Source organism: Neofelis nebulosa, chromosome 3, assembly GCF_028018385.1.
Source record: "Neofelis nebulosa isolate mNeoNeb1 chromosome 3, mNeoNeb1.pri, whole genome shotgun sequence".
NCBI classification, from domain to species: domain Eukaryota; kingdom Metazoa; phylum Chordata; class Mammalia; order Carnivora; family Felidae; genus Neofelis; species Neofelis nebulosa.
The window spans coordinates 46,434,278-46,461,811 of NC_080784.1; the positions used below are offsets into that span (position 1 = coordinate 46,434,278).

Below are 27,534 nucleotides of genomic sequence, written 5' to 3' on the forward strand. Positions count from 1 at the left end.
TAATCAATAAACCCAGCTACCAGAGGAGATCAGAGAACCATTCATTAACGAGCTCGTTAAGTGATTGATAGGCTTAATTTTCCTGTCAAATGTGGACTTCCCTTGTAAACATGTCAATTGAGGAAAGTTCAAGCTTGTCACTTGGATTTATGGCTGGAATAACATGTAGGTGGAAAAGAGGGGCAGGTCCCCAGTGACCCATGCCGGCTGCCGTGGAAATGGCAAGGCCAGTGCGTCCAGGTGCTGGCCCGGGCTCTCCTCTCTCCTCCCTACAGCTGAGATAACAACCACAGCCTTGGGTTCGCACTTTCTCATCCTCAGAGGAGTGAAGAAATGGCAATCCCACGCTGCCAGCACCGCGCCCGCCTCCGCCAGGACTGTCCTTGGCGTCAGTCATTGCCTCACCTTGAAATCCGGGGGGGACAGCCTGGTGTTGGGCGTTGGGAAGGCTCTACCAGGCTGTGCTCTTGGAAAACAGGTCTCCTTTTCCTTCCTGGTTGTCTTGGACAATCAAGACTAAATGCAAATAGAAGCTGAAAGCCCCAGTAGTGTGACACAAACAAGCCATCAGCTCCTCAGCGATCTGGAAAATTGCCCATGGCACTTGGGGGACAGGTTGGAGGGGAGGTGGGCACAGGGGGGAGCGGCCTGTTCGGAACAGGCGGTGGGCCGGCGGAGGGCAGCTGCGGGCGGCAGCCTAATGGGTGGTCCTGTGGGGAGCCCATTTCTAACAGGCTCCATGTAATGGTCCATGTTAAACTAGCCAAGCACAGTTACACTCCCCAGATGTGTAAGAAACGCAGGCCCGGTACAAGCGAGCATTTTGGATAATTGAAAATACAGTTCAAAATCTACCAGAATCCATTAGTGTTATTATCACGAAGCACTGAGCATAGCGGGCAGGCTTTCCAGGACTTGGCCCGCCGGTCTGCTTTAACCAGCACTGTCCGACCTCGTCAGTGTTAAAATAGACTTGGTCTTGTATCGTGCACTTCCCTCTCTAGTGTGGCTGGGGACCACCCCAGAGCGGGGGCCTCCGCCTTTCCCAACTTTGCATGGCCCGCAACAGCTGACGGAGGGCCTGAGTGCGGGAACGGCTGCCCCCTGCTTGTGGGGGGGCTGGGCAGTGCCAGGGACCCTGTCAGAACTAATGGCCCTTGTTCTGGGGGCACCGAGAGCTTCATCACTGGGATCCTTGGTGCAAGGACAGTGAGGGTGGGGGATGGACTTGGGGCAGAATATCTCTCCACGGAAACTCTAAAAGTCCTGTCCCAACAGCGTGTGTGTGTGTGTGTGTGTGTCTGTAGGGGTGCTCGGCCAGGTTCCTAGAATCTACAGACCCTCTCTAGGCCCTCCTGGCTTTTCACACCAAACCATATCATCATTGGTTGGAAATGTGCCGCACAGAGCAGAGCGCGCCGAAGTCCACGCCGATCTCTGCTGCGACACCAAATTTGTTGGGCGATGAATCGGGAGGAACACCCGGTGACTCTCGTCACTGGCTCCCCTTTGATGTCCTCCTACTTTTTCTTTCTCAGGAGCAGCAAATTTCGTTGATTTGTGTGTTTGCTTGCATGCCCGCATCCCCCATTGTCACCAGACGGTGACAATAATGGTGATAATAAGACTGATGGAGCTGTCACTTTTTTGAGCACCTACCTTGTGCTGAGCTCTCCACCCCCGGCTCTGCCAGCACCCCTTACTCCACGGCAAACCCCCGGGTCCAGCAGGGAATTGAGGGCAGAGCCTGGCCGTTCGGCAGACTCTGGGCCCTAGGCCGGTCCACCGCTGTGTTGCGTTACTTTTGCGACAGTCCGCGGCCATGTGAGTGTTATGAAATTGCCACATGTTTGTTGTGCCGGTCAGAAATCAGTGTGTCTGTTTTTGTGGCAGGATCTCTGAGCACCCAACAGTAGGGATTTTTTGAAATATGTTTAGGATCGGACCCACAGGCCCATTTTTCTTCCTTATCTAAGTGCTGGTGGATAATAGGAGCTCTATCATTGCTATAATGTGCTCTTGAATTGAGCCTCTGGAGAGGCGCCAGGACCGAGTTTGGACACAAGCAAAGGCCCCATTGGAAAGAGTTGCGTGGGAGGCTGGAGGCTCATCTGTCTCGGAGCCGCCACTTGGCAGGCCCGTGGACCCTCGCTTTCCTTTAATGCAGTCAAGGCCATTGAGCCCAGGCCCAGATGGCCTCCCTCCATATGCTATCGTGTTCCAGCCTATAATTATTAATTATAATGATTAAAGTAATATCTATTATTTATTGAGCATCTACTCAGTGCCAGGGATAGCCCAAGCTACTTTACATATGTTCTTTCAGTCATCATGGCAATGACGCTACCCTGTAGAAAGCTAGAAACCCTTGTTGTCTCTGTTTACAGATAAAGAAACCGAGGCTTAGCAAGTGTAAATAACTTTCCCAAAGTTGGAGGTAAGGCTCTGCCCAACCCTAGAGCCTCTGCTTTTTCTACCAAACTCAACGCCTCCTATTCTCAGGTCACCAGCTTCCGGTATCCTCTCCCATTCAGGGTCCTCTGGTCTAAACTTCCCCTGAGACGATAAACTTCCCAAAGCAGCAATGCGTAGAGAACTCATCCCCCATGCCATTTTCGCCGTGGTGTCTTTGTTTTCTGACCTAGCGTCTGGACTGACAAAAGAATCCTTGCACTATGACAGGACAGAAGGGGCTCTTGGCCCGTGGGTGGCCTGTGTGTCTTTGGAGTGTCAGTGGCAGGCGTTCCCCAGGGAACTGAAGGATGTCTTCTATTCCAAGTGGTCAAGCTGAGAGGAAGCAGATATGCCTCCTTAACTGGTTGCCTTAACCTCTAAGAAACAGTGAAGCATTCTGAGGCTTCCAGACCCTGCAGCCCCGGGGACTCTGGTCTGCATCTCCCAGGAGCCCTTGATACTGATTCCGGATGGTTGCTGATCATGCATGTACCACGCAGTCTGGGGTACCAGCTTCCTCTCTCCCAGGGCTTTCCCTTTTGGAGAAGGAAGCAACAAGGTGAGCCCTGTGTTTGCAAATGTATCTTTTGGCCCTTCTCAGCCTGGGATGTCCTTTAAATTTATTTATTTAAAAAAATGTTTATTTTGTTTATTTATTTATTTTGAGACAGAGAGAGAGAGAGAGAGATCGTGAACTGGGGAGGGGCAGAGAGAGAGAGAGAGAGAGAGAATCCCAAGCAGACCCTGCACGGACTGTGCAGAGCCCGACGCGGGGCTGGAACTCACCAACTGTGAGATTATGACCTGAGCCTAAACCGAGAGTCGAATGCTTAACCTTAAGCAACTGAGCCACCCAGGCGCCCCTCTGCTTGGTATGTCCTTGAATCCAGGCATTTTCATGGCAAAGAGAGCTTTGATGAACCACCTCGTTTCAAAGAGACAAGGAAATTCTTTAGCTGGTATGAAGCACAGCCCTTGTCTGTGCCGGGAGGTCCCCAGCTCCTCTGTGTGCCAGCCCCTGGGAGCCAGCAAGTGAGATGAATTAGAGGCCTAGAGCAAAATATTTGGTTTCGTGCAATTTAGTTTCTTTCTACTACTTGCTTAAAATTCTGTGGAACAATTAAATCTTAAAAGTGTCTTGTGAATGCCTTGGGCTCCCTTCTCCTTCAGGTTTATTGATTGTATTTGATATCACTCACCAGAGCCAGATTTTTTTTTTTTTTTTAACATTTAATAAGGCTGCTTGGTTGGAACCCAGAAAGAGAACGTCGGCAAAGTAAGAGAGCATCCAAGCTCTGACAGGGGGTTCAGCAAGCGGGAGATCTCACATCATCCTGTCAACGACCGTTCTGGGGTTGCCTTTGAATTCAGGGCCTTTGCTGGGCCCAGTGAGGAAATAGGAATGAAGGCTTGGTATCTTTGAGTAGTATAGATGGTCACTGGTAAGAAAGTACAGAGTACTGCAGACAAAAAAAAAAAAAAAAAAAAGAAAGAAAAAAAAAAGCTTAAGGACCCTCTAAGAAGACAGATAAACACAAATAAATGGATAGAAGGATCCTGTTCCTACCTTCACTCAAGCAGAGCTACTGATGGCCAATTTACCAGTAAACGTCAGTGACACAGCCTGAATCGGATTTGCAACTTTCTGCACCAGGGAATCAAACCCATGTCTTAACTCCAGGTGATTCGGGAGTAAAGGAGTTAGTTCCCGAAGGCAGGAAACCACCAGAAATGAGTATTTATTTCCATTTTTTCTGACCTCCTACTTGGTTTCCTGACCTCATTGCGGTAAGGAGTTCACTCATTCTTCTTCCCAAGAGTTGGCTTCAAGATGCCTGAGCTCAGGAAGACGTGAATGAATTCAACGGCCTCAGTGCACCTGATTCAGCCAGGATTGTCGCCTGAACATTTTTTTAATGTTTATTTAGTTTTGAGAGACAGAGACAGAGTGCAAGTGGGGGAGAGGCAGAGAGAGAGGGAGACGCAGGATCCGAAGCAGGCTCCAGGCTCTGAGCTATCAGCACAGGGTCCTAGGCGGGCTCAAACTTGTGAACTGCGAGATCATGACCTTCAGCTGAAGTCGAACGCTTAACCGACTGAGGCGCCCCTGAACTTTTTCCCCCCTTAAATCCAGGTGAAAATCTGTTCTAGAATAATAAAATGTAAAGCTGGCTCCTGTCTATCTCGGAAGATAGGCTACCTTCCCATTCCCCTACAGCATGGAGGTGTCACCAGAAGCTTCAAACACGTGGCCGCTGCAAAGATGGAAAGGAATATTTCTCAGCCAAAGAGGAAACAAGGGGGTGAGAAGGTGGGGGATGAAGCAAGATTATGCTGTGCTTTGATGGCCTTGTATTTCTAAGCCCTGAGAAGGAAGGATTTGAGCTGTAGCACTCAATACAGAGCAGCGATCTGTGGTCGGAGGAAGACGGCACATCTGCCTTTTATAGGTTTGGAATGAAAAATGTTTTTAATTAAGGAGTGGAAGGAATTGGAGCTTTTAGTCTTGCTACATGCTATGTACCTGTCAAACCTGCTGGATGGGAATCGAGTTCTGACCTCTCACCCCCACCTGCTTTAACCAGAGGAGCCCTGGGAGGGCTCAGAGAAACGGTGAGCACCTGAGAACATCTGAATGGCTGCTTCTGGGGTCATGCTCATCATATGGAAAGCACCCCAATGCAGAGAGCCTTCAACTGGCCTCAGCCTGGGATTCCAACTGCCTGGCTCGGGAAGGAAGGGTGGACCCGTGTCGTTGTTGGCTGTGGACTCAGACCATGAGCCAGGAAGGCTTAGGGACACAGCAAAGCCAAAAAAACAAAAGGAAAAATAATGACAATAAAAATCTGGAAATCCGACATTTTTAAAGTGAAGCAAAACTACAAAGGTCATGCTCTGTTGCAATAAATATTTTTATTTGAGACGAGCGTCTTACCCTCCCTCCCTTCCCCCTCCCCCCCAAAAAACCCCTCCACGGAAAGAAATCTCTGTAAGGGGAAGGGAAATCACTCTGTTGAGGTGATAGCTCTCTGCTGGGGACACTAGGAGGCAGTGAGGCTTGATAGTATCCTCAAGAAATTTCAGAAGCCAACAAAGGGAAGGAGCTACAGTAAAAAACCGCTGTTTTCTACGGATGATAAGCTGAATGGTCACCTAAGCTTAGTTCTTGGAGTAATCTGCCCCCCTACCCCCCCTCCCCTTTTTTTTCTTTTCAAATGCCTGTCAGCTATAAGATGGTTCTGTGTGGGGTGCGCCTCTTTCCATAAATATCGGAAAGAGCCTTCTGGGAATTAAGTGAAGGATTAACAATCCTTTTGGATAGTTTGAATCATGCCTCAAAGCAGGAGACTGGCCCAAGTCGTGTCTTCATGCTTTTTCAGACCCTAACGTTCTATGCATTTCTGTGGATTCCTTTTGGTTGACTCCCCTTCCTTCCTTTTCTACCTCTGAAAATGCTGTTTGAACCCTTGAAGATGCAGGGAGTCCTGCATTACTTCCTTTCCAGGCCCTAAATATTAACTCCCACCCCTTTAGAGGTTAATAAAGGTCAAAAAATTCTTGATATGCCATTAAACGTATACATGCTGAAATGACCTTGACTCCCGGTTTTCTAATTAAATTTTGGATAAGTTCATCCAAACTGAATTGCTCTCTTTCCTCCCTTGCTCCCTCTCCTGCTCCCGCTCTCTCTCCTTCCATGTTTCTGCTTTGTTGGTTCCTGACACAGGTGTTTAATGCACATATTGGTATTGCTCTGGGGGCAGTGCAAATGTCACTTCCTTGGGAAAGGTTCTCCTCTTGCTAGGCAGAAATAGTCACTCCTCTATCGTGCTTGGGCTGCGCGGCCTCCCTCTCCTCCCTTCTCTTGTCCCGTATCCTGCATATACCGTGCAGAGGGCACTCTCTTACCACGTCGTATCTCATTTGGCTCTTTATGTGTCCGCCTTCCCTGACCAGCCAGCTGCTTTGGTGGGGGGGTGGGGGGGATGTGACCATTCCCCGCGTCTTAGCACAGCTCCTGGCACTTTGAAAATGTTCTGCCCCTGTCAAAGGCAGGGACAGTAGTGACTGATCAACTATCTACCCCTCATATGAATTATGTATATACATCTTACCATTGATACATACATATCGCTTACTCCCTTGGTAAATTGTTCACAATTCAGAAAGTTACTGAACACATTCAATTGTATTGGTTTCATTTCAGTTACTAGACTTATTGCCTTTCTTTTATGATTATGGACAGGAAATTGTGACTGGTTTTTATCATATTTCGTATCAAGCATTGCATTATATAGCCAGCAGAAATAACTGCTAACATTTATTGAGCCCTTACTATGTGCCAGACATGCTTTTAAGCGCCTCACATATATTAGCTTATTTACTTGATACAACAAACCTATATGCAGCTCAAACACGATCTATAATTGATGCTATTATCTTGCGTGGCAGCAAATAAAAATTTCATAATATCCTATAAGCATATGGAGAGCAATACAGTTGGGAATATGGATAGAAGACACTGAACTCTTGTGGTTTAGCCAGAGTGTTTATCTAATCCACATAATCGTGAATTCAGTTTGATGGCTTAAGAAACAAATGTTGACATTTGGACTGATGCACATTATAACTTGGGGGAAAATGGGGCCTAATGTCATCATCGTGGTGTCAGAGTGTTGGCCAGAGTCTCCGAGAGAGCAGGAAAGAGATTAAGGCCCCAGCCTGTGCCTTCAGCACATTCTACTTGACTGATGGGAAGGAGCCATGATAGACCCCTTTGAGTCATCTGGCCCCGCCATGCTGGTGGGTCTGTGTGTCTGCAGGGCAAGAGAACAGACGACTCATTGGAATTTCCTTCATCGAACTCCAGAGACAGGTGTTTATTCAGCCCCTTGCCATTATCAATCAGTGATAATTCTCGCATGAAGCCAAAACGTAGACTTTGAAGGATTCCTAGATCAAGGAAGCATGGCGCCTCACTTTCTCTTCTTGCGGCAAATTAATTTTTGGCAATGTTGAGTAAAAAGGAGGTTGCCAGTGTGTTCGATGCAAAACAAGGCCTTAGTATGTGTTTGCTGAGTGAACCCGCAGATTTCTCTCTAGCCTTCAGTGGCACTGTGATAGCAATTTGCTAGCTTATTATGTTAGGTTCACACCCTATTAGTATTTATTTTAGTTAATATAATGCAATTAGGGTGTAATCATATCAGTAGCTTTCAGATCATGTCAAAAAAATAAAAGTTCTTGAAATCCCAGTGCTAATGTAAAATGATGGAACAGAGTGAATGGTTGAAATGCTTGGATTGAGTGAGCATGAACAGAAAGTTGGGGAATGGGGTGGGGGTGGGTAGAGTGGGAGAATCAGATCTTTGGTTTCTTCTGAGATTCTTAAGTGCTTATGGACTGAAGGAAGCTTGTCTCTGCGTTCTCTTCCTAATGGGGCCATGACCATTTTGCCGTTTCTTGAGACAAAGTTCTCTGTCTGGATGTGTCCAAAAAGGTGGTCTTTTTTTTTTTTTTTAAATGTTTGTTTATTTTGGGGGAGGTGGTGGCAGAGAGAAAGAGGTAGAGTGAGAAAACCCAGCAGGTTCCGTGCACTCAACGTGGAGCCCAACTCAGGGCTCAATCTCGTAACTGTGAGATCATGACCTGAGCTGAAATCAAGAGTTGGACACATAACTGACTGAGCCATCAGGTGCCCCTACAAAGGTGGTCTTGAGGTTCAGAATGTTTAGAAGATGGGGCTTTAGGGGCACCTGGGTGGCTTGGTCGGTTAAGCATCCGACTTCGGCTCAGGTCATGATCTCATGGTCCGTGGGTTCGAGCCCCGCGTCGGGCTCTGTGCTAACAGCTCGGAGCCTGGAGCCTGTTTCAGATTCTGTGTCTCCCTCTCTCTCTGCTCCTCCCCTGTTCATGCTCTGTCTCTCTCTGTCTCAAAAATAAATAAACGTTAAAAAAAAAAAAAAGAAGATGGGGCTTTAATTCCAGCTTCCCTTAAGTGTCTGTGAGACTTAGATCAGCCTCCTACTTTCTCCAGGTCCTTAGACCTTACCTGTAAGACAAGGAGGGTGGCCCGGATAATAATGTCTCCTGACTCTGTTTAATGACAGTATGATTTAAGGACATTGTGACTTCTGAGAGCCCAAGCTGAGCTTGGAGGCATGTAAGCTGACCTGATTTTCCTTTTTCTTTTTTTTCCTGCCTGAAGCAACCCAAAAGCCACACAGTGGCCACAAAGGCCCAGTACCTCAGCACTGTGCAAACTGTTGAGACCAGTTATCACTTCATAGCCTTATTCTGCTAGGCCTTCTAGGGTTCTGGGTGGTCGGGTGTGGGCAAATATTTGCCTCAGAGTGTATTAAACCTTCAGGACACCTGGTTTCCCATCCTTCACCTCCTTCCCTATCCCCTTAGCTGACCCTGCTTTTCCCCACTTGTTAAGAGGGTAGATGGGGGATTCGGGCAGGTAGAAAATTCTGGAAATGAAACCAAGTGAAGAGGAAAGAGTAGTCTAAGAGCCAGATCCTGTTTCCCAGTAGCGTTTTCATGTGGGAGGCCCGAAGACATCCCAGAGGTGGCTCTAGCTCTGGCTCCCTCATGGAAGGGTGTGGTGATATCTTCAGGTTCTCGTCCAATTTTTGGTTTCTTTGGTATCACTGAAGAATTGCCACGAGAAGCTCATTGTTTGGGGACTGTTAGGTATGGTGCAACTCTGAGGAAATAATTAACACTTATTTCTGAGGAGAAGCTTCCAGCCGGATCCGCACTTGTGGTGGCGCATACATCTCGCAAAGAATTGTTATTTAAGCAATAATCCTTGAGAAATTGGTCGTTACCCGCATTAAACGACTCAGCCCATTGCCAAGGATGGTTAACGCTCTAATAAACTGGTCATTAACTGCAGTAACAATGAATTTCGAGGGGATTATTGCTATTATAAACCTTAATCAATGGTTTATAACAGCAATAATGTGGTCCTTTCTCTTAATGGTAAGTAGGGCAGCTTGCGCCATCGCCTTGAAAATGTTTTCGTGGTGCCTGATAAGTCAGAGGGGAGGCCTTCCAAGCACCGCCCACTCTTTGGGAGCACTCCCAGGAAAGCGAACGACACGTCAGGGGCTCTTGATTGCCCACGCTCTGTTCTTCTGGGATCAGGTGTAGAACAAGGAGCAGTGTGTGTGTCGGGGGGTTCTTTTCCAATATCCATGGTCCTTCCCCATTACAAACCCAGTGAGGTGCTGGGCATGGGGACTCCTGGGCGTGCCGGGCCAGCATGAGACTCAGGCCTGAGGATGAAATTCCTTGTGGGCTTCCTCAGGAGTGGGTAGTAATAAGGAAGAGGAAGTTACCATCTGCTTAGTGGGATGGGGTCTGCTATATGTTCGGTTCTGTCACTGACTTGTGATGTGGCTCCAGAAAAAATTGTGTCCCTTTCCCCATCCTCTGAAAGATGGAGCTTGAAATCAATGGCTTCTCAAGTCCCTTTCTGATGTAACGTTCTATGCTTCTTTTCGTAATCTTGACATCTTATAACAGAATACCATTATAGAGTAATAATAATAATAAAACTACATAATGTTTGGTACTGTTCTTAGTTGTTGGCATCTATTAACTCAATGAATCCTTACAACAATGCCTGCTTCTACTACAGAGGACCCGGAGGCAGAAAAGGCTAAGAAACTTGTCTGAGCCACAGAGCTCACTCAAGACGGAGCTGGGATTTGAACACAGGCCGACTGGGCTACCGTACGGGTTTTACGAATGAGGCAGCCAAAATTCTGAAAAAGGAGGGGATCCGCTCAGGTTGACACAGCAGGTCTGAGTCCCACTCAGGCAGACCTTCTGCTTGTGGTTGTGTATGTGCCAGGGACCTGTGTCAGGAGCTTCCAGACGAGGATCTTCTCTCTCCAATGAAGTGGGCTGCACACATCCCCACGCCAGGCTCCTTGTCACTGGGACCTCCTCCAACAAGAGGAAGGTAAAATGTTTATATCCTCCCGCATCACTGACGCATGTCCCAGGGGCAGGCGGCCTGATCTTTTTTCCTTCCTAGCATTGTTCAGAATGCATAGGCAAATGGACATTGCAGTTGACTTTGGGGCACAAAGGGCATTTGGGTATTTAAAAAGTTTTTCTTATGATGGAAAATTGAACATATATACAGAAGGATAGTATAATGAACTCCCGTGTAACTGTCACCAACTTTAGTGGTTATCAACTCATGTCCCATCTTGTTTCATCCAACCAGCCCTTCCTCCCATCCCTTCTCACCCTAGATTATTTTGGAGTAAATCACACACCATACCACTGCATCTGTTAATGCTTCAGTATGCATCTGTAACAGTTAAGGATCCTCGAAAAGAATAATACTGCTATTCAACCCTACACATTAATGATAATTTCTTAATATCACCAAACATTGAGTCAGCGTTCAAATTTCCCAGATTGTCTCATAAATGTATTTGGATTTCCTGCTTGCTCTGCTACCCACATGCTGCGTGACCTAAGACAAATTCCTTTCCAGATTTGTTTCCATTTGCTCATCTGCAGAATAAGAGGTACAGTCAATGCCCCTTCTCTTCCGTCACTGGTCACTGGCTGGTGGAAGTGAGGCCTCTGAAGTGCTAGAAGGCTGTGTCTCTTCATAAGCCACACTGTCCTGCCCAGTTCTCCTCTGCAGACTGCCCCCGCCCCCCATCCCCGGGAGGAATCTTCGAGAAGCTGTCCCATAGCGTGCCCTTTTGAGTTTGACCTTCTTTTCCTCTGGCACACTCCAGAGAGCAGATTTGTTCTGGGAAATGGAAGGAAGGAGAGAGCACAACCCTTCATGCCAGCACGGCTTCCCTGCCAGGCAGCGTGTCTGCGGAGGACAGAGGTGCATCTTGGTGACCTTTCTCCAGAAGAGGAACAGAGAAGCTGTTGGCTGCAGTTACACCATCAGTGAGATGATGCCACCCACCTCAAGCAGGCTTTGGGGTAATCTGGCCACATTGAATGAAACCACCTTCATTGTCCTCCTTCTTCTGCCATGGCCCCACTGGGAGTCCATTTCTGCATGACCAAAGGGGCTGGATATGCCCTAGAAGGGTGTGGAGAAACATCCGGGGGTTTTTTGAAATCATATTTCCTCCTGGAATTTATATATGGCCAGGAGTGAAACCTCTTCCCTGTGTTTTGTCTCCCTGCCACCCTCCCTCTCCAACCCACACTGAGTTTTAGACTAAAGGTTGGCTGAGGTTGCTTGATGTGCTAACATCCTACAAAGCCAGGGTTTTGCCAAACTTACCAATGTGTTTCCTGTCCTGAAGGACTAAAAAGGCCCTGTCTGCTGGAGACAGCTTGGGCCAGTGACTCCAGGGCAAGAGGTCACCCTGAATGGCCTCTGGTGGGACTTGTTCTTCTAGGTTTTTCCTGGAGTCTCACGTTCTGTTCTGTATGATGTGTTTCTCCGCAGTGGCTGGCACCCCGTGGTGGAGGGGTTGTGAGGGCTAATTCATTAATAGGGCAGCCCAGGGCATGGGAACAAAGATGCTTCAACAACGGAAAAACCCACCAATACCTGCTCACCTTTTTCTGGACCCTTAGTTGGACCATGGGCCAGGACAATTGCCCAGTTTCCTTGCGATTCTCTCACCCGCTGTGCAGCCCGACCCCCACCCAGAGTCTGATCCATCTGGGTGTTGTGGATGCTCTGCTAGGTGATTTGGCCTCAGCACCCAGCTACCAACGAGTGGGGGGGGGGTCTCTAGAGGGCCCGCGGGGTCAAAAAAGGGTCCTTGCTTCTTGCAGGTGGGAAGCATTATGGGGTTTATTCAAGGTGCACATCTAGAACCTCCACCCTGGGCCGGGCCCCCCTCCCCAGCTCCAGGGCCATGTCAGATGGGCTCAGTCCCGCCAGGCTGCTTCTCTAGTCACGCCCCAGGGTCACCAGCCTCCTCCCGCCCTGTCCCCAGCCTTTGTGGACAGAAGCCCGGATAGGCCAGGGGCGGAGGGAGGGGGTGTAAAGACACGGATTTGGAATCCACTGAAAAGTTTACTCTGTGCAGCACTGAAATAAAAAAGCTCATTCGGAAAGTTAATGATTTATTTTATAGTTTCATTATCAGGGTCACATTACTCAATAGCATTTCAAACATGTCATTTGTACAAACTATGGTAATTAAAATTTATAACATACTTCATCAGCAGCATATGAATCTTTTAGCCGGCACTCTGCTGTCATATAAACAGTGTAATTTCAGCTGCAATTCACCCTTTATTGGCTCTCATTTGTGATTTAACAGCCATCAACGACTGTGCTATAAAGAATAAATTAACCATCCGTAAACCTTACGATGACAGGGACAGTCAAATAGACTTAAATGTCTTCCGCCCAGGTCTTGGAGCCAACAGAGAGCAGGTGAAGGCCAGGTACACACCAGGCCCTCTGCTCAAAGGGCTTGCCGGGCTCCTGCTGCCTCTTCTTGCTGGGATGGCCCCTGGCTGGTAGTGAGGTCCCTCTAGCTGCCACTGGCAAGAGTATCTCCCTCTCTGCTCCCAGGGTGGCGAGTGGAGGGAGAACTGGATCCTTCGCGGACCCACTTGGGATCTCTGTGCCTGGGGAGGACCTTAGATATTACCTTCCAATAATTGTCAAGTGAGGGCATTTGGAGGTGTGGGTGCGGGGCACTTTGGGCTGATCCAGTGATTCGGTGGGGGAGCTACTGGCAGGTACTCGTCGGTATCAGAGATGCTAAGTCCTGCAAGGAACAAGATCTGGACTTCCCCGGATGCCTCTAGTGCCCCCCATTGAGCCACACCGAGTCCAACCTTCTCCTTCTGTAAGAAGAGGGACAGGACCTCGCTGCCAGCTGAACTGAACTGGCTCTCGGGGTGGAGCAGAAGGAGAATCTGGGACGAGCAGTCTGCAGGTGACGACTCCTAAGGCAGGTCTGGCTGGCTCGCAGCGAGTGACAGGATGGAGTGGGGCCACTGCTTCCCTGAGGGCCACACTCCTGGATGCCCCCTTGGAGAGGGTGGTCAGGGCGCTCTGGTCGGGCCCCACGGCTGACACTGTACACAGCTCATAAATGAAGTGCATTGGATTTGTTACTGAGACGTCTCCAAGGAGCCTGGGTCATGCAGGCCAATAAAATTGGCCTCATAAATTCATCCTGACATGCAGGATTACTCCAGCCCGCTGAGGTCACCTTCCTGCCCTGATTTATTGCCAGCCTATGGGTTAATAATACTGTTTACTGAGTGTTCCCGGCTTGTTTCTCCACTTGCCCTCCCCTTCTTGGAGCAGATACTGATCAGAGTCCCTCTGGAAGGGTGTGGTGGATGGAATGGAGGAGGGGGGTGGACATGTGGGTGGGGAGTTGCATTCTGTGCTGCCAGAAAGCAACATTTCTTTTTTTTTCTTTTCTGAGAAGTTACCTGCAGCCATTCCCGTCTCGGGCCCCGTTTGGGGTTTTACCCGAGAAAAGGTGGTTTGGGGAGAAGTGGGTGCTCTCCCACTATCCTATGCGTACCTGTGACACTAGGTAAGAGGGTACTTTTCTGTTTCCCCTTTAGCCGAGTTGTGGCATACTCAATGTGCTTGTCAATGGTGAGTGTCTGCTCAGAAATGTTATCAAACTTAGTGTCGATATGGAAAAGAAGGTAGAGATCACGTGTCTGTGCTTTCTTTTCCAATGACCAGAGGGTGAAGGTGGCAACAATATGGAAAATCCTCACATGGATTTTAAAAGCCCTTCCCAGCCCAAGATTCTCTGACCCCACTTTTTACGATTTACATTCTGGGTTTGCTGGCTATGGCTTGAACGATCCAGAAACAAAGAAAAAAAAAAAAAAAAAGAAAAGAAAGTAAAAATGAGATCAACTGCTCTCAAAATATTTCCCTACGTACAACAAGTAGGCTGGAAAAGGGAGTCAGCCTTGAGGGTCCTGCTACCTCGACAAGGCAACATTTCTGAGGTTAAACTCCTAGAGAGACCTTCTTGGTGATGTGTGCTCAAGATCAAGTATTGTCCATTAGGTAATAATAGTTAAACATAGAAACTGGAGATGACTTTAATCAGAAGTGAATGTCCCAGGAACTTGGAAGCTGGTGAGGACTTGGTGGCAGGGCTATTGATGGGACATGTTATCTTGAAATAAATTAGCAATCACTGAGCAATTTCTTTGTGAGTTTCAAACCTCAGGAATTAGTCTCTGCCCTCAAGGTACTTAGCGTCTCCTGACTCTCCCGCTGATTTTGGTGATAGAGCTACAAAGAACTATAGTGAAACAGGGAAGAGAGGTCGTTCTGACTGGGGCAAAGTCTGGATGTGGTTTCGAGGCTGGGCATCTGCTTATTCAGTCAACAAACCCTTCCGACGTCCCGCTTATTTTTTAATTTTTAATTTTTTTAAATGTTTATTTATTTTTGAGAGAGAGAGAGAGAGAGAGGGAGAGAGAGTGAATGGGTCTGGGGTGCAGAGAGAGAGAGGGAGACACAGAATCTGAAGCAGGCTCCAGGCTCTGGGCTGTCAGCACAGAGCCCGACGCGGGGCTTGAACCCATGAACTTTGAGATCGTGACCTGAGCTGAAGTCGGAGGCCTAACCCACTGAGCCACCCAGGTGCCCCGAGGTCCCGCTTCTAACCAGGCGCTGGCTCCCTGCCATCTGAAAACTCATGTCTGCTGCTGCCATGGAGCAGATTACAAGTGCAAGTGGTATCTCCATTCAAGTGACCTTCCTCTGCTCCCTGTCTCCAGTCTCTCCCCCAACACCAGCCCTCCTCCAGCCCTGAGGATGTGCCCCGAGAGAGCATTCAGAGGACAAAATCGCTCTTGGAGAACCTGGGCCCGCTTCCATGAATTGAAGGCTGAGGAGGGCTGGGATGGGGGGTCCATGCAGCTGTGCAAGGGGTGCTGTTGTTATTGGCCTGGAAAGAGAGTGATCCCGCCTCTCTGCGGCCAGAGAGCCTGCTGCTTTGATTCGCGTGATCTGGCCGCTTGGGGGTTACAGGACTTTGAATAGTTGTCTTTGGACACTGCCAGGCCCCAGAGGAGAGAGGAAGGAGAGAAAGTGGGGAGATCAGGGCTTTGTCATATGGACAGTGAGCCGGATGGTGGCTGTGGTGGCTCCAGGGCACACAAGTCCCATCATTCGGCTTTCCAGTCGTTACCAACCTTCCGTCCTGCTCAATAAAGCTCTGCCCGGGAGGGAAGAGGACAGATTCCCTAATGGTCCAATAGGCACTTTCACAAATGCTACCTTCTTTCTGGCTGTAGCATTCCCGACAGGTGGGCATTTTTAGTTCTTTTTTTTTTTTCCTTAAAACCAGTGGGGAGATCCACTTAGGGAAGGTAAACAATGGGGTCAAGGTCACATGTCTGGTAAGTCCTTTGAACCAAGGTCTAGCTAACCCTAAAGGTCATGCTCTTCAAAACTACATCAGGGGGCTTCTTGGCCTCTCTGGTGAAGCTGGCCCTGATGGTAAGAGGTCTGGCCAGTTTCAGGGCCAGCCAGTTGGCGGAACTGGTCTTGAACCTGAGTCCTCTCCCGCTTCTTTCTGCTGCTGGCCACCTGACCCACAGGAAGTCCATCAAAAGTAAATGCTTGTCCTCCCCCGCACATCTACTTGCTGGTGAGTGAAAAGCTTTGGGGAATTTGGGACTCTGGAGAAGAGTAGATATTGCCACCTTGGAGATGTGTACCTATATGACTGGACTTGAGACAAAGCCGACTGTAGTCCTGGGAATCAGGTGGCCTAAGTCCAGAACCATTTCTGGGTACAGCGGTATGGTAGCTGGAGCTGCTTCGGTGCCTCGTCTGTACCTTTCTTCCCTACAGCTTTGTCAGGGATTTCCACAGCCCCACTTCTTATGCCCGCTGACATTACAGCCGAGTTGTCCTCACCCTGTGTTTGCCCAGGTAGCACAATCGTCCTTGCGTCCCTCTTGGCCATGGCCATCTTGGCCACGGCTGGGTACAAAGGGTGTTTTACGAACAAAACAGAATAAAACAAAACACTCCCCCCCCACCAGCCCCAAGATCCAAGGAAGTGGTTTGTTTTGGCTTAGCGTCAGGGCGAGCTTCCGGGCCCACACAATCACCCTCCATGGCTGAGCTGGTGGGCAGCAGTCACTGCTCAGACTGTAAGGGGTGTGGTGCTAACGGAGGGACAGGGACAGGCAAGCAGGCCAGCCACACGGCAGGCTTGCCCTGAGGCACTTACACTTCTGCTCTGGGGGCCATCTGCCCTCTTTGGTGTGTGTTTGGAGGTGAAAACCTCTCCGGGGCGAGGTGCAGTCACATGCAGAGGGAGGTAGGAGACACACGTCTCAGTTCCAGACCCACCACCTGTGGGACACTAAGTCCCCGGCTCATTTCTCCCCTTTCGCTTTTTCCATTTGTCAGTTGAGGGGCTGCATGGAGACACCGAGACGGGACTTTGCAAACAAAGCATCATCATGATACAGAAGGAAGGCATTGTAACTTTTGCGGGGCGGTGGGGGGATCCCCATACTCTTGGTCTGACTTTGAGACATCCTCAGAGTTGTGCATCGTGTATTTGTGCTTTGAACGACGTGGCTCGGGCTCAACTGTATTGTTCCCAAATTCATATGTGGAAATCCTAACCCTTGGCACCTCAGCATGTGACTGTATTCGGAGATAGGGTCTTTAATGAGGTCATTAAAATGAGGTCACTGGGGTGGGCCCCAACAGCATGATAGGTGTCCTTGTAAGAGAGAGATCGGGACACATACACAGAGGGAGAAGGTGGCCTTCTACAAGCCCAGGAGAGATGCGTCAGAAGGGATCAAGCCTACCAACATGTTGATCTTAGACTTCCGGCCTCCAGAGCTGCAAGGGAATAAATTTCTGTTGGTTAAGCCCCCAGTCTGTGGTATGTTGTTATGGCAGCTGGAGCAAAGCAATAGACACAGAGATGATTTAATAGCCACCTTATTAGAGACACCTCGGGAAATTTCAGATCACCTACTCAGAGAACTGGAGCTGATCGAGGGGACCGTCTTCTGAGTCCTCTGAGTCCCTCCTCCTCGGGAGGACTTCTCCTTTGTGCTCTTGTATTTAATCGTCCCATTAACCCTGTGAATTTGGGATTACAAATTCCAACTTATTGATGAGGAAACCGAAGCCCGGAGGCTTATGTGACTTGACCCAAGCCACCCTGCTAATTTCAGCAGAACCAGGAGTTCTAGAGGTTGAGTTGCGTAAATGCTCTGCTTGGGACCAGCCCGGCCAACGTAACTTGAGGCTTGCCACCAGCTGCCAAGGTGACCTGCTGGAAGAGCAATTTGGAAAAAATAAAGAAGGTGAGGCACAAGGAAGAATTTCAAAGCCTTTCCCTAATCAGGACGAATGGCTGCAAGCCTGAGGTGTGCGCAGATAGCCTGCCACATCTCAGAACGCAGCTCTTGCCACAAGCCAATGCCTCGCTGGCTCTGAAATTTATGCTGGAATTTAGACAGAGAACACAAATCATCGTAATCTCCCGATGAAAGATCACTGTCTCTGCAAATGCATTACCTGCTTGGAAAGCGACATGTTAAAAAATACTGATAATATATGGGCACAGGGAGAGCGATTTCCATGCCTGGGCTCCTCCAGCTAAAATACGCACACCTGCACAAGAGGCGGCAGATGACAAAGTAAGTCACCGGGGCCCAGGAGCAGCTTCTGTGTCGGGCTGTGGCTCTGACACTCCAAACAAAAGACCCTGCAAGCCTATGGAGCAGTCTCCCCACCACCACCTCCAACATGGGGCGCCTTGGATGCTGGAGGCCCGAGTGGGGGGCATGTGATTCCATCCTTCCCACCCCCAGTCAGGATGCCCTTGGTCTTTTCTGCAGGAGGCAGACGTGGGAGGAGGAACTGGAGCAACTGATGGGCCTCAGAGCTGGAGGAAGCTTCCAGAATGAGTTAGAGGGACCACCCCGTTCACTTCCCTCCCTCTCTCACCCCTCCCAAGTGCTCGGTAAGCAGCCCTGTGGGGGCCTCCTTCGCGTGGAGATAGGATACAAAGACAGCCCTTAGCTGTGGGGGCACAGGCCTGTGGCTGCTGGAAAGGCTGCCCTCCTGTCTCCCCACCTCTCCCTTTCCTCAGGCAGCTTCAAGACATAACAGCGCGGGGGAGAGTGTGGGCTTGGAGTCAGACAGACCGGCTTTCTGTGGCCGTGACTCCAACTTCCCGACTAATTGGCAGGGTGACCTTGGGCATGTCCCCTCCCTCGCTCGCTAAGCCTCAGCTTCTTCCGGGCACCACCCGCCTCCCTCTCCCAGCTCCCAGCCACTTGGCTTGTGGCTGAAGGTTACAGCTTGGTCTTTGCGACACGGGCGCCCTGTCTTCCTCCGCAGTGTGCTGTGAGTGCCAAGGCCGGCTTTCCTCCATGCCTCTGCTCAGGGAGAAGCAATTCGGAGTCTAATGGGCCTGCGGAACAGGTGCATCCCTCTTGCTGGAAACATTACTGCATAAACAAAGCGAAAAGAACCCAAACCCAAGTACATTGTCCTAAAGGGGGAAATAATACTTCAAAATGGCCAGAATGTTTACCGACCCAGTGAAGGGAAAACAGCAATGCTGCGCTGAGCCTTGCTCTCCCCGTCTTGGGCTGGAGAGTGAGCCTCTGCCGGCTGGGCGGCAGCTCCCAGGCCGGTGCTTGTCCTTCAGAGGGGTGCGCTGGCGGCAAAGGAGTCTAAGGGTATCTTCTCGGCCATTTTATTTCCTGACAGAAATGAAAAAGAGCCTAAGGAGTACCGTCTGCGGAGAGGCCAGCTTGGAAGAACCTGTGTTTGCAGCAAAGGTGGATGGCGGTCAGAAGACGGCCTCGTGGGGTCTCTGCCAGGCCTGTTTGGAGGACCGGGCGGCTGAGGGACTGGAGTGCAGGGCTGCCGGATCCGTGTCTGCTGGATCGGTCTGGCCTCTCCAAGCGCGGTTCGGCCTCGCGAAGCTGTGCAACAGGTGCGTGGGGCACCTGCCCCTCCCCCTTCCCGGAGCCCACTTCCCGTTCACCATCGTTCTCCAGAATGGTTTCTGGCTCCATAAAACCAAAGGCATTTGGCGCATAAAACCAAACACCTTTTGTGTGATGGCCTTCTCGTCATGAGCTAATAAGATACAGAATGAATGAGCACGGCCTCTGCGCTCCTGCTTTCCCTATATAGTCGTGACGGGGTGGGAGGGTGGTCGTCCCGCCCCTCTGGGTTATCTTCAGTGTCTTTCAGGTCTGGTCCCATTTCATCTGGCTTTTTCCTCCCGTGGAATGATAAGCTCTTCAAACAGACATTCCTTCCTTGTGCCCGGTAAGGCTTAGTGGAAGCACAAAGCAAGAAGAGGTGTGGGTAAAGACAGTGAAAACTAAGTGGACAGGGAGAGATTGGAGGCCTGCGCAGCATGACCGGGACCGCATGTTGGGCAGATGTGAGATAACACACATACAAATGTAACACTCATTCATCTAAAGGTATTTGAGGGCCATTTTGTGTCAGTCACAGTAAATAAATATAAGCAAACGAAAAGTTGCGCCTTCACCCTCGTGGAGCATTTATGAAAGAATCACAGAAGTCATGTAAAGATGAGAGCTGTAGAAATGCCAGAGTGTTACCTCATCCTATGACAGCATCAAATAGTAGCATTTGATCAAATTAGGGAAATCAGAGAAGGCTTCCCTGAGGAAGCGATACTTGAGATCTGAAGGTTGACTAGGAGTTCACCTGTTGAATTGGAAAAGGAGGAGCATCTCAGTTGGGCAGGGCAGCCTGGGGCCCGAGAACGTATCTATAATAGACAGAAACAGCAAAGGGTTACAATGAAGAATATGTAAAGGACTGTTACAGATCGACTAGAAGAGCACAAAGCAATCTCCTGAAAATAGGCAAAAGACACACAAAAATAATGGAAGGAAACATATGTGGCTGATAAACACATATAGAGATGTTCAGTCTAATTAGTGATCAGGGAACTGCAGATATCATTTTACAGCATTGACTGGCAATGATTAAAAGGCTGACAACTTACATGTAAAATTAAAAAAAAAAATGACCCAAAAAACCAAGCTCATAGCTACAGAGAACAGATTAGTGGTTGCTTGGGAGTGAAAAGGAGTAACAGGTTACAGACTTCCAGTTATAAAATCAGTAAGCCAGGAGATAGGATGTACAGGTGACTACAGTTAATAATACTGTATTGCATACTTGAAAGTTGCTAAGAGAGTAGACCCTAAAAGATCTCATCACAAGAAAGAAAATTATGTAACTGTGTGTGGGGACAAATGTCAACTACACTTACTGTGGTGGTCATTTCACCATATATACAAATATTGAATCATTATGTTGTACACTCGAAACTACTCTAATGCTATAAGTCAAGTATACCTCAATAAAAAAAATAAACAGCTGACCATACCAAGTGTTGCAGAGAATATGGAACCATGGGGTCTTTTACACATGTCTGGTGGGGGTGTGAACCAGGGCAACCACTTTGGCAATCAGCTTCCAAGTGCTTCCTAAAGCCAAACATAAAACCAACCCATATATCCATCAATGCACACCAAGATATGTACCAAGGGGCGTGTGTAAGAATGTTCATGGCAGTACTGTTTAATCAAAAACCAAGCAAACCAGGAAACAATGTGATTGGTGATCAACAGAAGAGTGGGTAAGTAAACTACAGTATGTCCACACAATGGCATATTGAACATTAAACAGATGGACAACCATAACATACAACAATATGGATAAACTCTAGTAATGTAATATTAAATAGAAAACAAGTCTCCAAATAATATAGTATGAACTATTATTATAAAGTCAAAACAGCTAGAATTACTTCTAGAAACATGTGCTGTATTTTACACACACACACACACACACACACACACACACACTCTAGAAACAGTAAGACAAGGGAATGGTAAACACAAGACTCAGGATGATGGTTGGTAACCAGGATGATGAGATGTGAGGTCACCAGATGGTTTGCTGTAGATTGTTTGCTTTTGTTTTGGTCAGTGGGATTATGAGTGCTCATGACATTGCAAAAAATTACTTATCAACCTAAAGAAATACATAAGTAAATAAGCCATCCTATATCTGAGCAATGATGACAGTGAGTCATTAAGTGAAGATTATGATTGATACAATTCTGCTTCTCTGAGATTAGAAAAAAAAAAAGTCATGTACTTGGGGGAGGGGATGAGAAAAAGCCACATGCCTGAGAGAGGAGTGTGTGAGGTAAGGGATGGGGCTCAGGTGAGAGGTAGGGGAGAGAGCTATGTAGGATCTCATAGGGCCTGTTAATGACTTGGATTTAACGGGGTGGTATGATGACATGGTCTTTATATTTCAAAGGTCTCATTCTGGCTGCATCGTGGGTATTTTATTAGTGGTGGTCAGAGAGAATATGGGGAAGGCTGGTTGGGAGGCTGTATCGACTGTAGGTAAGAGGTGATGGTAGCATGGATTAAGATGAGATAATGAGAGAAGCAGGTGAATTTAAATAACAGTAAGTAAAAACTGATAATTTTCGATAGAATATGGGGCATGAGAGTCAATGATGATGCCTCCATTTTATTTGTGAAGGAGGTGGATGGTGGGCTATTTACTGAGAAGAAAGTGAGTTTAGTTTTGACTATGTTGGATTTGGATGCTTTTGAGATATGCCAGTGGGCAGCTGGATATTGGGCTCCATAACTTCCATGGGATCTGAGTTAGCTGAGGATGTACAAGGGAGTCATGGATATGTGGGTGGGGATTAAAGTTGTGGAAGTTGATAAGATTACCTAGAAAGAAACAGTGTAGTGAGAAGAAAGCTGTTGTAAAAACAAAATTTAAGTAGACAATTAAATTAAAGCAGGCCACACATATCCTATGATGAAAGTGTACCATGAATCTAAGATTATGATTAATCTAGTTTAAAAAAATCAGGGTCTAAGAAACAAAACATATGAATATATGGGAGGGGAGAAAAAAGAGAGAGTGAAACAAACCATAAGATACTCTTTTTTTTTCTTTAAATATTTTTTTAACGTTTATTTATTTTTGAGACAGAGAGAGGCAGAGCATGAACGGGGGAGGGTCAGAGAGAGAGGGAGACACAGAATCTGAAACAGGCTCCAGGCTCTGGGCCATCAGCAGCCCAGAGCCCGACGCGGGGCTCGAACTCACAGACTATGAGATCGTGACCTGAGCTGAAGTCGGACGCTTAACCGACTGAGCCACCCAGGCGCCCAAGATACTTTTTACCATAGAGAACAAACTGAGGGTTGAGAGGGAGTGGGTGGGGGTTGGGCGAGATGGGTGATGAATGACAGGTATGAAGGAGGGTACTTGTCATGATGAGCACTGGGTATTGTAGGTAAATGATGAATCACTGAATTCTATTCCTGAAACCAATATTGCATTGTATGTTAACTAACTAGAATTTAAATAAAAAATTGAAAAAGAAAATCAAGGTCTAGCATTTGGAGAGATCTTGACTTTTCCAGGAGGGAAAGAAAGCCAGTTGGCCTAGGGTACAGAGGGGTGTGGGTGGTGGGAGGTGAGGTGGGCTGCGGAAGGAGATAGGGGATAGATCATCCAGCATGTCATAGAGCATGTTCAGGATTTGGTCTTTATTCTGGAAATATTAAGAAAGATTTAAAGCTTTACAATTTTTGTTTCAACTTAACGTTTTTAATTATTTATGTTTGCTTTTAAATCAACCTTATTAAGGTATATTATAATTTACATACCATAACATTTTGTATTTTATTATTTATCTATTTATTTGCACCCATTTTACATGTACACTTTGGTGAGATTTCACAGGTATATATTCCCATGTAACCACTACTGCAATCAGGATATAGAACATTTCCATCACTGTCCACGCTGCCGATTTCTCTTGTGCACCATTTGGAATCTCGGATGCCGTTCCCCCATGCTAACCCCAGGTAACCACTGATGTCTTTTCTGTTATTAAGCACTAGCTTTGCTTATTCTGGAATTCATGTAAATGGAATCATGCAGCGTGCTCTTTTGTGTATGGCTTTGTTCCCACTTATCAAAATGTTTTTTAGATTCATCCACACTATTGCAAGTATCAGAGGTTCATTCTTTTTATTGCAAGTATCCCACTGGGTGGCTATGCCATAGATTAAGTAACCCACTCACTGATTGTTGGGCATTTGCATTTTTTTTTCCAGGCTTTGCTATTATGTAGAAAGCTGCTATTAATATTCATGTATGTCTTCACGTGAACACATGTATGTATCTTGGATACATATCTACGACTGACATTTCTGGGTGCTAAGGTAAATGTAAACTTTACAAGGAACTGCCAAGAGTTTGCCAAAGTAGTTACATCGTTTTCCGCTTCCATCAGCAACCTATGAGATTTTCAGTTGCCACATATCTTTGCCAATACTTGATATTGTCCATCTTCTGAATTTTAGCCTTTCTACTTGGTGTGATATGGCATAGGTCAGTGGTTTTACTTTGTATAGCTCTGATGACTAATACTGTTAAGTGTCTTCTGGGAAGTGTCTGCTCAACTATTCCATCCATTATTTATTTTATTGACGTCTCTGTCTTTTACTGAGTCATAGAAATTCCATATGTATTCTGCACAAGAGTCTTCTGTCATGTATATCTTTTGTTTTCTGCCAATCTGTGGATTGTATCTTTTCCATTTTCAAACTTTTTAACAGGGTTCACTTAAGAACAGAAATTTGTAAATTTGATGAAATTTGATTAAGGTATTTTCCTAGAAGTGTTGTAGTTTCAGCTTTTACACTTAGCTTTATGACACATGTTTAGTTAATATTTGTGAATGGTGTGAGGTCAGGGTTGAGGTTCATTAAAAAAAAAAAGGATATTTAGTTGTTCTAGCACCACTGTTGAGAAAACTATCCTTTCCCACTCAATTATATTTCTATCTGTGTCAAAAATTAATTGGCTATATATGGATGGATCTATTTCTGCATTCTTTATTCTGTACCAGTGATCCATATATATAGAAATATGATAGATCACACTGTTTAGATTACTGTGGCTTTATAAGTCTTGAAATCAGTTAGTGTAAGTCTTCTAAATATTATAGTTTTTGAAAAAATTGTTTTGTTATTCCAGGTCCTTTGAATTTTCATACATTTTTTTTGACATCTAAAAATTTTTATTATTTTTAAATTTTCTGATTAAAAAATTGTTTTAATGTTTATTTTTGAAGGAGAGAGAGAGAGACAGAGCATAGTGGGGGAGGGGCAGAGAGAGAGGGACACACAGAATCCAAAGCGGGCTCCAGGCTCTGAGCTGTCAGCCCTGAGCCCGATGCACGGACCACCAGATCCAAAGTCGGACCTGAGCCAAAGTCGGACACTTAACTAACTGAGTCACCCAGGTGCCTCTTAATTTTCTAATTTTTAAATTTCTAAAAGAAATTATGGTAAATTTCACATTACATAAAATTTACCATCTTAATTATTTTTGCCTTTCATTTCTTTTTTTTTTATTCAAGTATAATTAACATGCAGTGTTATATACATCACTCAGTGCTTATCATGGTAAGTGTATACTTAATCCCCTTCACCTATTTCCCCCAGTCCCCCTAGCCACCTCCCCTCTGGCAACCACCAATTTGTTCTCTGTATTTAAGAGTCTGTTTTTTTGTATGTCCTTTTTTTTTCTTTATTTGCTCACTTGTTCTGTTTCTTAAATTCCACATATGAGTGAAATTATATGATATTTGTCTTTCTCTGACTGACTTATTTCACTTAGCGTTATACTCTCTAGTTCCATCCATGTTGTTGCAAATGGCAAGATTTCATTTTTTTATGGCTAATATTCCATTATACAAATACATTTTAAAATCAGGTTGTAAAAAATCCAGCTTGGATTTTGTTTGGGATTGCTTTGCATCCATAGATAAATTGGGGGGAAAAGTCCTATCTTAACACTGGCTCTTCCACTGAATGAACATCATATATTTCTACATTTAGAGGCCTTCTTTAATTTATTTCAGCCATGTCGTATACTTTTTAGCATTTAAGACTTGCCCAAATGTTGTTAAATTTATTCCTAAATATTTTGTATTTTTATGCTGTTGTGAATGGTGTTTTAAAAATTTCAATTTCATATTATCCTTGTTACCAGAAAATGTACAATTGATTTTTGTATGTTGACCTTGTATCCTGTGACTTTGCTAAATTAATATATTATTAGTTAAACATTTGAAACATTTTCAAGAATTTGTTTGAATTTGAACTTTTCATCTGGGCTGCCAAATCATTGACATAAAGTTGTGCACAATATTTTCTCATCCTTTTAATGTCTGTAGGATTTGTAGTGATGTCCTTTTTTTTCACAAATCATATTGGTAATTTGTATCTTTCATATTTACCCCCATTTCTTTATCACTGGTTTTCATTAATTGGATTATATTGCACTTTTATATTGTTTTTTTGTATTTATCCTGCTTTGGATTAACTAAGTCTTTTGGCTTTGTGCATTCATAGTTTTCATTAAACTTGGAAAAAATTGATCATTATTTCTTCAAATATTTTTCTGCTCTCCATATTATTGCAGGACTCTAATTATCTAGTAACTGCTTGATATTATTCACCAGGTCATTGAGGCTCTGTTCATTTTTTTCAGCTTTTATTTTTATTTTCTCTACCCTTCAGTTTGGGTAGTTTCTATTGCTATTGTAAAGTTCACTGCTTTTTTTCTTTTGTGGTATCTAATCTACTGTCTAAATGCCAGTGTAATGTTTTTATTTAGGGTAACATATTTTTCAATTATGCAACTTATATTTCATTCTTTTAAAATATTTCCTTTAGGGGCGTCTGGGTGGCTCAGTTGGTTAAGCATCCGACTTCGGCTCAGGTCATGATCTCGTGGTTTGTGAGTTTGAGCCCTGTGTCGGGCTCCGTGCTGACAGCTCGGAGCCTGGAACCTGCTTTGGATTCTGTGTCTCCCTCTCTCTCTGCCCCTCCCCTGCTCATGCTCTGTCTTTTTCTGTCTCAAAAATAAATAATAAAAAAAAAAACCATTATAAAATATTTCCTTTAGTCTTCCTTGAGTTTATGTATTTCTTTAAAATCTTGTGCATAGTTATATAGGTATTTAAAAATCTTTGTCAGCTTAGGGGTGCCTGGGTAGCTCAGTTGGTTAGTGTTTGACTCTTGGTTTGGGCTCAGGTCATGATGTCACGGTTCCTGGGTTTGAGCCCCTCATCAGCTGACAGTGAGGAACCTGCTTGGGGCTCTCTCTCTCTCCTCTCTCTCTGCCCTCTCCCACTTTTGCTTTCTCTTAGAACAAATAAATAAAAACTTAAAAAAATATTTTTTTTGTCAGCTTGTTTTGCCATCTCTGTTATTTCTAGACCTCTTTCTTTGGTTTGACTTTTCTCCCAAATAGCTTTCTCATATATAATAGTTCTTCCCCCCCCCCCCCCCCGCCCAATGTTTATTTATTTTTGAGAGACAGAGCTTGAGCAGGAGACAGAGAGAGAGACACAGAATCCAAAGCAGGCTCCAGGCTCCAAGCTCTCAGCACAGAGCCCAATATGGGGCTCGATCTCACGAACCATGAGATCAAGATCTGAGCTGAAGTTGGATGCTAACCGACTGAGCCACCCAGACACCCCTCATTTTTAATAGTTCTTGACTAGATGTTGGATATTTAGGATAGAATGTCAAGTTTCTGGATTTTGTTGTTATCATATATAGATTGTGAAATTTGTTTTGACTTGCAGTTTTCAATTTCTTATAAATCAAGATTGGAGGGGCCAACATGGCAGAGAAGGAGGGGGATCCATACTTCCCATGTCTCTCAAACAAAGAAGGGTTGAAGCCAAAGGACTTTGAACCCCAAGAGGAAAAGAGGAAAAGAGACTGAGTCTACCAGGGAGACACTGGGACAACCTAATGGGCCATATGTGGGTGATGGCAAACTGGGGGAGAAAAAATGGGCTGCATAGGCACGGAGGGGAGGGATCCCCTTCTGCGGAGAGACAAAGGGAAGAGAAAGAGCGTCTGGGGAAGTGTAGGACTGTATCTGGACAAGAGAAAAACCTCTGACTGGGACTGAAAGGGATCCCGTCTCTAACT

The 27,534-nt window shown here is 46.2% G+C and overlaps 1 long non-coding RNA gene across 1 annotated transcript; it reads left to right on the forward strand.

The window, feature by feature from the left end:
* Positions 1–19,184: 19,184 nt before the first annotated feature.
* Positions 19,185–22,443, forward strand: LOC131506758 (uncharacterized). Its single transcript, XR_009259129.1, has 3 exons — positions 19,185–19,409; positions 19,673–19,750; positions 21,345–22,443. It is a non-coding gene; the product is annotated as an uncharacterized LOC131506758 (long non-coding RNA).
* The last annotated feature ends 5,091 nt before the right edge of the window (positions 22,444–27,534 follow it).